This window comes from Melospiza melodia, chromosome 19 (genome assembly GCF_035770615.1).
Source record: "Melospiza melodia melodia isolate bMelMel2 chromosome 19, bMelMel2.pri, whole genome shotgun sequence".
NCBI classification, from domain to species: domain Eukaryota; kingdom Metazoa; phylum Chordata; class Aves; order Passeriformes; family Passerellidae; genus Melospiza; species Melospiza melodia.
In genome coordinates this window covers 1,837,986-1,851,197 of record NC_086212.1, presented here as the reverse complement: position 1 = coordinate 1,851,197, position 13,212 = coordinate 1,837,986, and positions in this window count along the sequence as shown.

Genomic DNA, 13,212 nt, shown 5'->3' with positions numbered 1-13,212 from the left:
CTTGGGATTCTCCCCCTCCTTCCAGATCCAGGTATTTAGAAATCTGAACATGGAATTGGATACCAGGAGTTCCCCAAGCCATGCAATGTCAGTGGGGACACTGAGGACATTGAGAACTAAAGGTCCTAGGGCAGAGAAGCCCAGCATGGAGGAAAATCAGCATTCTCAGCATTAACTGGCTTTGCCATGACTACAACATCTTCTCCTCCTTATTCAGAAAAATTCAATTACAAAAGGTAAATTGAGAAAAGGTGCTCTTTAGAACTATGAACACAAGGTCCAAACATAGCTAGGAAATGGCACTTTGTGGCATCTGCCAATCTCACCAGCATATCTTTCCTTTCCTTCTCCAGCTTTTCAGATTTCCTCTGCAGAGAGTGACCATGAGTCACATCCTCTTCATTCAGGGCAATGACGTCTTTCTTCTGGGTGCTTTCTAGAGAGATTTTCTGGTGTTCTGCCTTCAACATTGCTGCAGGAGGGAAGGGGAAGGAGGAGGGGAAAAGAAAAGTCGAGTTAAACTGATGTGCATCCTGCAGATTCAACAGCACTGTCTTCTCTACCTGCCTGAGTTTGCCAGGCTCTAAGCCCACAAAGGCTCCAAAGCTGACAGAAATGAAGGAAAATTCCAGGCACAGAAAAAGGCAGGAATGAAAGGGACAAGTTTCTGAGGGATAGGAAAGTGTGTTTGCTCTTGGCCTTGTGCAGAGTGAGCAAGCCAAGACAAAGGAGAGGGGATGCCTGTGCAGCACTGCTCCAGAGAGGCCGATAGCCTGGAGACTCTGGCAGGGCCTGGAGTTTGGGGCAATGGAGCTGAGGCATCCAGCTACAGCTCCTTAGCACAGACACGGCACCTGAGAGGCACCAGCTGTGCACGGGATCAGCCCTAGCACAGCCAGATGGCACTGCCAGCCACAGCATGTTTCTCAGGAGAATGCTTTCACTGGCACTTGGATGGAGAAATCTCCTGCTGGCTGTTTTTGCCCTCTGCCATCTCTGGGCACTTTTCCTCTGCGAGGCATCAGTGAGATCTCCGCTGATGAGAGAGAGCATGGGGCAGTGGATTGTAGAGGAGAAGCTGTACCTTGCACACTTTGCTCCAGCTGTTTCAGCAGCTCCCTATTGCGAGCCGTGAGATTGTCTCTCTGAGCCTGTCTTTTCCTCAGCTCCAGCTCCAAGGCGTTACACTGTGTGACAATGGCCTGTGCTCTTTGGTCAGAGCGCTGGAGCCTCATGCACAGCTCAGACACGTCAGTTTCCAGCTGCTTCTGTCGAGGTTCAAGGCAAGCTCCCTTCTCCTTCACTGCCTCCAGCAGGGCCCAGGCCTGGAAGATGGATGCACAGGGCCTCAGGGACAGGGCTGCTCCTGAGGCCACAGAGTGGGCCCCAGGGAGAGCAATGGAGGAGAAATGACTTCAAGCCAAAACCAGAATGCACAGAAGCAAGGATTGCAATGGAGACAAATGGAGAGAAAACAGGGAAAGGGAGGCAATGGGCATCCTTGGGCTGCAGCTCTGAACAGCGGCTGAACTGGCTGTGCTGGAAGTGCCCTGCCCAGCCTGCCACAGCCACCTCTGTGTCCCCACATTGCTCAGAGCCTGGCACAGGCACCAACTCTGTCTGGGACAACACTGCTAACAGAGGGACAGAGAAGCTCCAGAGGAGTCTGCTGCTGCTTCTCCTCCCACATTTCCTGCTGGGACCCGGGAGAGGATGGGGGAAAACTTCTGCAGCTGACACCAGATCCAGCCTCAGGCTCAGGGTGCAGCAGCAGCCCCGGGCAGAACACGGCAGCTGTGGATGCTGCTGGGAGGGGAAAGAGGTTGGGGCCTCCAAGGCAAAGGTGCTGCTGTGTGTCCCTGGGGAAGAGGATGCCACTGCACAGCATACCTGTGTGTTGAGCCCCAGCAGTTCTCTTCTATGCTCAGAATAGAGCTGCTCTGTCTCCTGAAGAGCAGATTGACACTGAGACACCTGATTTTTCAGCACCAAGTTCTGTACTTCCAGTGTTGTAAGGCACACATTCTTTTCCTCCAGAGACAGAATCAGCCTGGAAGGGAAGCAAGTGACTCATTACTAAATGATATCACATTTTATCAACTCTTAGGATTTGCACCTCCACACCTCAGGGAAAAACTGCTCTGCCTGATGAGGTTTGTCTCAACAACTTGGCTCTTTGTTCGCCCTGCAGTCCCAGTCCAGAATGTGCCTGCTCTGCTTTTGTCCCTGAAAGAACAGTGAGTTCCTGCCTCCATGCCCTACCTTCTTTTTGAGATGGGAATGTGAATACAAACCCAACAAAGTCTTGCAATGAAGACATTAGGGGAGAGGAACAATTTCCTTCTCACTAACCAGGCTCCAAAGCAGGGAGGTTTGGTCAGCATGAAAGAGAAATTTCCTCCCCCATCTTACATATCCAGGTAGGGAGAGCAGCACCCTAGAGCCAGGGCATCTCTGGCAAGTTCCCTAACATTCACCAGCACCCATCCTACTTTCAGCTGGAAAAACAAAGGCCAAAGTGGCAACAGAGACTTGGAGCACAACCTCATGGAAGATGCAGAAGGCTCCAGGCAAGCAGGAGTGCCCTGCGTTTCCTTTGTCTTCTTCTTGGAAGAAGAATCCTGTGGCACTGAAGCCTGGCAGGACTTGATTGGCTGCAGGAGCCCCCCATACCTTGGTCCTGTTTCTTGCATTCTTTGCACAGTCAGAAATGCCTGTGACTGTGCAGGGTGGCAGGGACCCTGCTTGACCCCCTGCAGGCACCGGGGGACATTTGATGAGGAACGATGCAACAGAGACATTCTTGTTTCTGGGCTGCCTCCGAGGCCAATCTGGCCCAGAGCAGCAATCAGGGCCCTAAGATGGTTCTGCCCAGAAAAAGCATCAGATGCCAGGCTGATCCAGACTCCAAAGGCTTCAAGTTACAGGCCCCAAGGTGGAGCTGATGGATGGATCCAGCTCCTTACAGTGCAGCTGGGGCAGTGTCAACACCCCCACCTAACAACACAATATCCCCTAGAGGGAAAGGTCTACCCCAAAGCTCTTTTCTTCAGAAAAACTCTATCTGAAGGCTTAAAAGTAAAGAAAATGAAACTCAACATCCAGACAATTACATGTGTCTACATGCAGATTTCAGAATCCGCCACTTAGGAAATGCTGAGAGAGGCCCTGGCAGGTGCAAAGATGGCAAAGAGGGAATCCATTCACCACAATGCAGAGTCCCCCAGAATTTCATTTACCTGTTTTTTTCCCTCTCTAGGGCATTGACAGAAGCCTGCAATTCTGAATTTTGCTGAGCCACTTCTTCCCATTGAATCCATTCCCTCTCCAGGTACTCCAGATGCACTTGCAGCTCCTTGTTCTGATGTTCTGCCTCCTCCAGCATCTTCTGCATCTGCTCAGCCTCCAGCAGCTTCTGCCTGGACTCTTCCTGGGCCTCCCTCACATCTTGCTGGGCTCTCTGCACAGTCCTTTTCTGGCACTCTCGGGAGGCTGCCAGCTGAGATGTCAACTCTGCCACCTCCAATCAAACAGAACAAAGCAGTCAGAGGCTACAGCCACAGCTACAGTCACTGTCAGCCACAGCACAGGCTGTGAGCAAAGGTAAAGGACAACTTTCCTCTCCTCCCTGTCCTGAGAGCACCAGATTCAGAAAGGATATGGACAACTTGTTTCAGGCTCTAAGTGGCCCAGCACCAAGGGCACCTGAGAAAGCACCTGCCAAAGCAAGGCGAGCAAGAAGAGGCCAGCAGGAATCCATGCTGCTGCTTGCTGGCCAACAGCACAGAGGACTAGCCCAGCTGTGCAGAGCAGCAGCTGACATTCAGCAGAGCACTGAGTGTCCTTCAGAGCAGCTGCCATGGAGCCCCCAGAGCACGAGACAGCCCCAGGGCTCAGCCCAGCAGCTGCTGCTCTGCCGTGGAAAAGCAAGAAGGCCACAGACCCCTCGCTGCATGACTGCAGTGCCACTGCTCTCTCACTCACCTGTTAGACTGTGTCTCGGACGGGCTGTTTGGGGTCTACTCTGGCTAACTATTGACCCCAGCCCACACGGTCTTACACAGACAAAAGCAAAAGATTGAGAAGCATTCTTCTGCATGTGGTAACATTCTCTCTTTATTCCAAGAGACACTTCAGATGGACAGATGGCAGAAGAGGGCGTTCCCTGGTTACAGGGGACGTTTATGCCCGGGGGAGTGAGTGGGGGCAGAGGAAGAGGTCCACAGCCCATGGGATACCAGTGAGGAGTGGGGAGGGGAGGGGTACCCCAGGAAGAGACCACCGGGGGGGTACTGGGGCGGTTGAAGGAGAGACCATTTGATGGGGGGAAAACAAACCATGTGATATAACATCAACTATTCAGTGCAATATGACAACCACTCAGTGCAAATACTCTAATCCCCCGGTGCAAAAACAGCAACTAAATGAACTATTTAGTGCAATACAACACCTCCCCCTTTTTCTGTTAAAATTAAAGGAAAAGCGTCAACCTATTTCTGACACAGATTATGAAGTGCAATACAACACTCACCTGCTTTTGTAGAGCCTCCCTCTGCTCAAGGAGGAGATTCATTTCCTCTTTGAGGCCTTGTAGCTCTTCCTTGTGCCTCCTCTGCGCTGCCTGGGCTTCACTGTGAGCTTCCTCCAGCTCAGCTTGCAGATTTGCCTTCATGGTCTGGCAACAAAATGCAGAGCCACTTCCTGGCACCTGCCCTCATGCTCAGCTTTTTCCACTTGCTGCCTCAAAATCCCATTCCCTCGGCTGCTTCTTTTGGCTTCTGTACCCAGCTCTGCTTCCACTGCAAGCCTTCCTTCCTGGGGCTGAGCTCTGGAGCTTACCAGGCTCTGTGCTCCCCGGGCCTGAAGCAGCCCTTGCTTCCTCAGTCCCAGGAGCTGCCTTTTGTGCCCTTGTCACTGCCCTGCCCTCTGTTGCCTGCCTACTCACACTTACCTGCCCCTTCTCTTGCTGCTCTGTCACCTCCTGCCTGAGCTGCTGGGCCTGCTGGCGGGCTCGGCTGAGCTCTCCCTGAGTTTGGAGCAGTGCCTCTGATAAAGCACTCTTCTCCTTCTGCTCTTCCAGCAGGACCTGCACAGGAGGAAAGAGCAGACGGCTTCACACTCCTCCTGCAACATCCCCGTGGCAAGGGGCAAAGACTGATGGGCTCCCGTGCTCTCAGAGCCCTTGGCTGCTGCTGCCCTGGGCCACTGCCTGCCCTGGGGGAGACACAGCTACCCAGGAAGTGACTTAAAACACAGCCCAGAAGACATCTCTGCATTGCTGTTCAGAAATACTCCAGGCAAGCCTTTAAAGAGATTGTTCTCTGGTCAGCATTCTTGCTGCACCCTCTGCATGCCCACAAAAGAAAAGTCCTACAAACTCACCTTGGCCATGAACATCTACCAGTACACACCAAAAGGGCAGCAGAAGGAGAGCAGAGAAGGTACCCTGAGGTACATCTTAGAACAACAGAGCACAAGAGCAGCACAAAACTCTCAGCTGACAGCTGATGTTTCTGCCTGGCTTCCTATGAGAGGGCTCATTCCTGGTGCCAAAGACAGCCCCGTTCAGCTTTCACCTCCCCTAATTCAGTGCAGATGACACGGAGGGCATGCTCCCCACAGCCCCATATCCTGCCATCTTCCACAGCTCCAGCCTTGCAAAAACTCACACCAGTTCTCTCTCCTTTCACAATCATTACCTCTTGCTTGGCATTTTCAAATCTAGTTTGTTCCTCTTCTTGTTGTGCCAGCAGGGTGGCAACTTTCTGCCTCATCTCAGACAGCTCCTTCTTGTGCTCCTGCTCTCTCCCTGCCTTCTCTTTTTCCCATTGCTCCAGCGTCTCCTGCATCTCTGCACGGTGCCTTTCACGCTCACTTGCCTGAGGAGGGGAGGAAAAATTTGCAAGATGAAGTCCCAGGCAAGCTCGTGGCTGAAAGATGTGAAGCTCCATCCCTCCCACAACCCCCAACTGGAAAAGACAACAGCACTGGCTTTCTGCACACCAGAAACTGTGTCCTGTCAGGGAATTCAAAAGGAGGCTCAGCAGGTGCAGGAATCACAGACTTGTGGAATCCCTTCTGCTGGCAAAGACCTTCCCAAGCACCGAGTCCAAGCACTCAGAAGAGAAGGTGTCACCTTCCCCTCTCTGCTGCCCCAGTCACAAGGACTGAAGGACCAGGGACAAAGGGGCCTGTTCCATTTGCTTCCAGCCCAAAGCTAATCCCTCTGTCCACCATGGAAGCAAGAAAAGAAACAAGTTCCCAAGGCTGCAGCCTGCAGCACTGTTGGCATCTGCTCCACGTTGGCATCTGCTCTGTGGCAGGTGGGACTCAGGGATGATCCTGCCCTGGGCTGCCACGCTTTGGGTGGGCACAGCCCAACCTGTTCTGGATCTCCTCTTACACCCTCCCTGAAGCCATGGCTGCATTTACTGTCCCAGCACCATCCTGGGGGCCTTCATGCTCCTCCGAGTCTCAGCTGCTGGCTCTGCTGCCCAGCCCAGCAGCGGGAGGCCTCTGGCAGAGAATTGCTGCCATTTCACACCCTCAGCCTCTGCTTGTGCTACACCAGCCCACAGGGCTGGCTTGGACAATTCAGAAGCATATTGTCCCCTACCAGGTCTTGCAGGAGCTTCTTTATTTCCAGTTGCTGAGCAGTTCCCTGAAGCCTGAGGCTTTCCTGATGCTGCTGCTCTGCCTGCAGGAGCTGTTGAGCTGTGTCTTCCTGTTCCTGCCTCCTGAGAGCTCTCTCTGCTTCCATCTCACGTTGCAGGCCCTTCACTTCTCCTGCAAACATGGCCAAGAGCAAGAGTCACGCTCTTTACTGACTTTACTGACCTCAGGCCCTTTCAGTGTCTCCAGCCCCACCACTCCTCAGAAGCTCTCTGGACAGAGTCAGCTTTGCAGGGTGCTCAGCTTCTCTAGGCAGGGGCAGCACCACAAACAAAGCACACGAGGTTCTCACCTTCAATCACCTCCTTGGCCTGTGTGACTGTGAGCACTTGAGTTTCCAGATGGTTCCTGGTGATCTCCAGCTGTGATATCTGCTGCTGAGCAGCAAACAGCCTGGATTGCAGGCTCTCCTTTGCTGACCTACAAGTTGCAAATATGGACAGACATGAGTTGCTTGCTCCAGACACCCACAGCCGCTTATTCCAGGACGACGTGGCTCAAGATCCCCACGCCTGAGGATGGAAAATGGGTCACCTGGAAACTTGTCCAGAGAAGGCACATCTGGGCCATTTCCAGAGCAGAGCAGGGCCTCTGAGGGACTGCCCAGGCCTTCCTTATGGCCTGGCCTAGCACAGCCTGCCCAGCCCAACTTGGCCTCAACAGCCAAACCTTCACTTGCTGTTCCTGACCTATGACTCTGGGTAGCTGTGCCCAAACAGGCTGGAGCAACAAGCAAAAGCCCAGGCCCTGCTCACAGCCCTTCTCTCATCAGCACTTCCAAGCTGCTCTGCAGGGGGACAGAACAGACTCTTGTCCTGGCTGACTCCTGACTTTTTAATGCTCTTGATAATGGACAGAAAGGTACATCATCTTCCAGACACCCTGTATTTAACAAGCCTTCAGAACTACTTTGCAGATCCAGTAAAATTTCATGGTCATGGCAGCACTTGCAAATAAACAGAACAGTTTTTTGTCCAAATTACAACTACCTGAATGCAGAGACTGGCAGATTAAACCCCTGCAAGGTCAAGCAGTAGACTTGCTGCCTTTATTTGAGTGTTGCTGAACAAGCAGGCAGGAGCCCAAGGGACTTGTCCTTCCTTACACAGTGAGAGGGACCATGCAAAGGGACCTTGGCAGGTTTGGCAGCTGGGTGCCCATCAACAATCAGCAAGAATGCCCAGAGGCTGTTGAGAATTCCAAAGAGCTTTCCCTGCTGCTCTCTAACCAGCACTACATCCTGTCCCTCACGGCTCAAGAGTGTGCTTGGAAGCAGAAATGCCTCAAGATTTTCAGCAGGAGCCTCTGGCTCCACCCTGAATGGCAGCGTGCTACTCCCAGCGTGGCAAGGTAAGAGCCTGGAATGCTGAAGATGAAGCTTCCTGGTCTGAAGATCAGGATCATGGCAAGCTACATGGAAAGGAACGAGGGATGTTCAATGCCCAGAACGAGGAACCAAACCCAAGAGAAACTTGAGGTTTCACTCAGCATCTGCATGGTTGAAGTACTCCTCAGTTCAGGGCTGGCTGGATTGCGTTTGACATCCCACAGGAGTGTGCTCGGTGGCACAAACAGGAGCCCAAGGCTCATGAAAGCTTTTCTGGCTCTACGTGCCAGAAAAATAAACTTCATATCATGTTTTTATTATGTTTTTTTGGGGGTTTTTTGGTTTTTTTTTTGTTTGTTTATTTTCATGTTTTGTTTTGTTTTGTTTGTTTTGTTTGTTTTGTTTGTTTTGTTTTGTTTTTGAGACTCTTCTGTATTCTGTCCATGCAATGTAAAAACATCTGAAAAGGCTCAGCTCCCTTCCTTTACCTGGTCTCTGCCAGCTGCCTGGAAAGGTCTTCTCGGAGCCCCTCACTGGCTGCCAGTCGGCCCTCAAGGTCAGCCCTCTGGGCCAGCAGCTCCTCCTCTCTGCCCACCTGGGCCACTTCATGGCCTTGGCCAGAGGATTCCTGGCTCAGCTGCTCCAGACACTGGCTCGATGACTCTTGCTCCTGGGAAACCTGCAAGTGGGACAAGGTACAGCTGGAGCCCTTCCTGGAGAGCCCTGTGCAGAGCCAGCCAGAGCCACCTGACAGGCAGCCAGAGGACAAGGAGCACCTGTGCTCTGGGCTCAAAGTTTCCCCAGCTCCCTTCCCTCTTTTAGAGGCTCTGTGGCTGCCCAAAGCAACACATTTTGCAGAAGCATGCAACACTTTGCTGATGAACATGCATATCCCTGGCTAAGAAATGCGTGTGCCATCTTGAGCCAGAGTGTGCACAGCAGTGTGCCTGTCTTCCAGTGCCAGAAAGAGCATCTGAGCTGATCTGGCTGCCACAACTCCCACTCCCACAGGTGCTGCCTAGCAATAAGGTGTTCAGAGCCCTGCTAACATCATCCCTCTCTTGCTCCAGCACATCCCTCTCAAGCTTCAAATCCTCCAGTGTCTGCCTCTTGACTTCCAGCTGCCTCTGCAAGGATGGCTCTTGTCCCTAGAGTGCAGCCAAGTCCTCCACTGTACAAGAAGGAGCAAGACAAGTTTTCAAGAGAAAACCAGTCTCATTTCCAAAACCAACCTCCATCCTGTCCTGCTGCTCTGCCTCTTCTGCCTGGGCTGATGCTTCCTTCTGCTGCATGGTGTTCTTCTGCTGCAGACAAAAGGCTCCTGTCTCCGGGATTCCAGTGCATTGCAGCAGCATTTCCTTGGACTTCTCAAAGTTTGCACAGTCACTGCAGAGACAAGGCTCAGTCAGAAGAAGCAAGAGGCCTGAAGAGTCAGCAATGCCATTTTCAGCACTCCAGGATGGATCTGGGGGCAGTGGGCTAAGGAAGACCTTGCTCTTTCCCTCCCAAGGAAATCCTCCAGAGGCAAAGGGAAAGGAAGGCAGGATTTTGCCTTCCTTCAGCCAGAAGCAGTGGCTGGGCAGGGGCACGCAAAGAACAGAATTCAGGGAAGCAGCAGCGACAAAAGGAAGGAGTCTTCTATTCCAACATGGCTCTGCATTTCCCAGACAGCCTTGGGAGTCACAGTAGAGCATGAAAAACCCAGACAGGACAATGCTCGAGAGCCACACTGAGGCCTACAGATGGTGGGAAGGTGATTTCTTCACCCAGGACACCTCTGACCTCCCAGACCTGGAAGCAGTTTGCCTCTGGAATGCAGAAGGAGGAGGAGGAGGAAATGCTCACCTTCTGATTTCTTCTAGCAGCGAGTCTATGATCTGGTATTGGCTTCTGATCCTCTGGGTTCTCGCTTCTACTTGATCAAACTGTTGCCACATGCGCTCACAATTCTCTGTAGCTTCCCGAGCCAATTCAAAGGGATGCTGCTCGTCAGTGGATGTCAGAGTTGAGAGGATGTTTCCAGGATTGTCGGTGCGGATGATGGAATTGTCCATGCTGTCACCGTTGTCTACCAGCACCTGAAAGCCCACATCCAGCTGTTAGTCAGATATTCTGTTCCTGTTCCAAAGTAGCACTGAGATGCCTCTTCTGATCCCACAAGAACCAGTGTCCATTCATGGAGAACCAGTTTCAAAAGGCCAGTGAGCTCAGCACAGTTTACTCACCTCAGGGGCTCTGGAGGAACGTCCCTGGTGAGAAAGCCCTCGAGCTCCCTGCAAGTGCACAGGGAAGAGCACACTCAGACTGCATGGCTGCCCCTGAGGCAGTTGCCTCTAAGTGCTTCCCAGCCTGTCCCAGAGCACAGCACTTCCAGCTGAGCTCTTCCTCCCCTCCTTGGCAATATTTTCAGCCCAGGACTTTGACAGCACCACAAACCAACATGCTGCAAGGTGTCTCATCACTTCTAAGAACACCAGAAGGGGAACTGCCCAGAGCCCAATTCAACCTGGCCATGAACACCCCCAGGGATCCAGGAACAGCCACAGCTTCTCTGGGCAAGCTGTGCCAGGGCCTCAGCACCCTCAGAGGGCAGAATTCCCTCCCATCCATCCTTGCCATGTCTCAGTGGGAAGCTTTGTCCTGTCCCTGCAGGCCCCTGGCTTAAGTCCCTCTCCAGCTCTCTTGAAGCCCTCTTATGCATTGGAAGGGACTCTAAGGTCACCCTGAAACCTTCTCGAGCCTGGAGAAGCCCAACTCTTGAATCCTTTCCCCTTGGCACAGGTGCTCCAGCCCTTGCAGCATCTTCCTATCATCCTTGTGACCTTCTCTAAGCCACTGGGGATCATTTTGGAGATGTCAGGGAGAAACTCATTCTTGACTCTGGGAAGCACTGAGGCTGTGCTGTAATTTGGGTGAGGGGAAGGCAATGTAAAGCTGCTCCCTTCTTTGTGCCCATGGCCTCCAGTGGGACAAGGACAGTGGAGGAGATGTGGCTGTGCTTGGGGATAGCCAGGAGCCCCCCATTCCCTGCCAGGCCTGTCCCCAGGGCAAGCACCACAGCTGCTGCCAGCTCTGCAACAGCCAACTGTCAATCCCTTGCTAATCCCAAAGGGAACTGTTCCCCGAGGCGCAGCCCAGGCCCTGCCAGGTCCCGGCTGGGCTTGGTGCAAGGAGAGCAGTGGCTTTGTCACTCACCCTCCGGGTCTCCATCCGCCCCTCGCACGAAGAGTGAGAAACTATCAGTGACCAAAGGCCCTTGGTCTATGCAGGTTCTAAACCCCAGTGCCCAAAGGCCCCTGGCCTTTGCAGGGTATGAACACCAATATCCAAAGGCCCTCGGCCTTTGCAAGGTGTAAACACCAATTTCTAAAGGTTCTTGGCCTTTGCAGGGTCAATAGCACAAAGTGCCCTTGGCCTTTGCAAGGTCCAAGCCCCAAAGTTCACGAGCTGTTGACAGCTCCAGGGTACAAACCCCAATAGCCAGGAGCTGTTGATTGTTGCCAGGATCCAACCCCCAGCATTCCATGGCCTTTGTGACAGTTGCCAGGGTCATACCCCCAACATTCCATGGCCTTTGTGATGGCTGCCAGGGCCCAAAGCCCAGCATTCCAGGGGCTGTTGGAGAGGCCCTACCTGGCTCTCCCCCCATCCCAGCTCCCTGCTGGTCCTGGCACGGGCCCTGCCTCCCTTGGGTCCCCAGAGGCCTCCTGGGCAGCTGGGCAGGGACCTGGCTCAGAAGTCAGTTTGAAGGCTCAGCATCCTCAAGACCTGCAGGCTCTTTAGGGATGCGCTTAATTCCTGAGTCACAGGAATTCTTCTGTCTTCCCTGACAAGGGGTACATGAAAGAAAAAGCCTAAAAAATTCTTGGTGCCTACAAATATTCATGGAAAGTAAAGCTTTGCCTTTAGAACAGCAATATGAGGAGGAAGCATGGTGTTTCTGTGGCTTTTCAAATTTCTACAGAGAAAACCCAAGAGGTGCAGTGTTTAAGGCTCACAAAATAGATTAAGAATTCTGAGACAGCCACGAGTGCATTTTTTCCCTGCTCTCTGTTTGGCAATAAATCACTAGGTCTTGTAGGTAGAAGAAAAGTCTTGCTGCTTCCATCAAAGATTCCTCACTAAAACAGACCTTCAAGAACCAAATGGGTTTCTTTGCAGAAGCTTTGGCAGGTATTTTTTGCCCTCATCTTTGACAGTGTTCATCTGTGTCCTAGGGAGGATTTTTGTGCCCCTGTTTACAGAAATTGGCTTCTGAGCAAGGCACACCTCCTGCATGGAATAGAAGAGCTGCACCTGCCTTCTGTAAGGCCTGTCTCTCCAGAGACACACGGCCCAAGGATGTCAGTGCCAAGTTAAGGTTCAGAGAGCGATGCAGCTTCAAGTCTCAGCTTCCACAAGAGCAGCTTTGGGCTCCTTGCACAGTTGCAAAGGAGCATCACAGCTCCTGGTGAAGGTCTGACAGCTCCTGCCTGGTCCTTGCACAGCTCTCAGTGCAGTTCTGCCGCTGCTGTCACTCTTGGGCCAGCTGTGACTGCAGCAGGGACACCTGAAAGAGGCACAAGGCCCCGCTCAGACAAGCCCACGCTGGCAGGAGCACCTGCAGCCCCACGGTACCGGCTCTCGGGGCACACACAGCCTCCAACTCCAGCCCTCACCAACACTCTGCCCTTGGGCAAGGGGAAAGGAACAGGCTCCCACACACAACAGAGCTCAGAGCATCAACAAGTCCAGCTCAAGGCTGCCAAACCCTTCCCACCTACATCCCTCAGCCACCACAGGTCTATTATAGAGACTTCCAATGGGATTTAGGAACCCAGCTCTGATTTCCGGAGCACACATTTGGGCCACTGACCCCTTTCTCCACAGGCTGTGCCTCAGCATGAGGGCTGCTGCTCCCCTGAGCTCCTGGAGGACTCTTCTGCTTGAGCTGCTGGACCACCAGCCCAGGCATGAGCGGAATGTGGTGCTTGGGTTTTTTGGTGCATTCTTGAGGCATTTGAGTACCTCAAGTCCCATTTTACACATCCCATTGTGAAAAATGAGATTCACTCTCCTGTAAAATTTAAAAGTTGAATAAAGGACAATAAGAGTCAAATAAAGCAAATTTTTTTTGTGGCCAGGTGCTTGGCATTCAGCCAAGAGCACACCTGCTCTTTCAGAGATGTCCTTTACATACCCTTTCTACTGCATTAGCCTACTGCACAGTCATA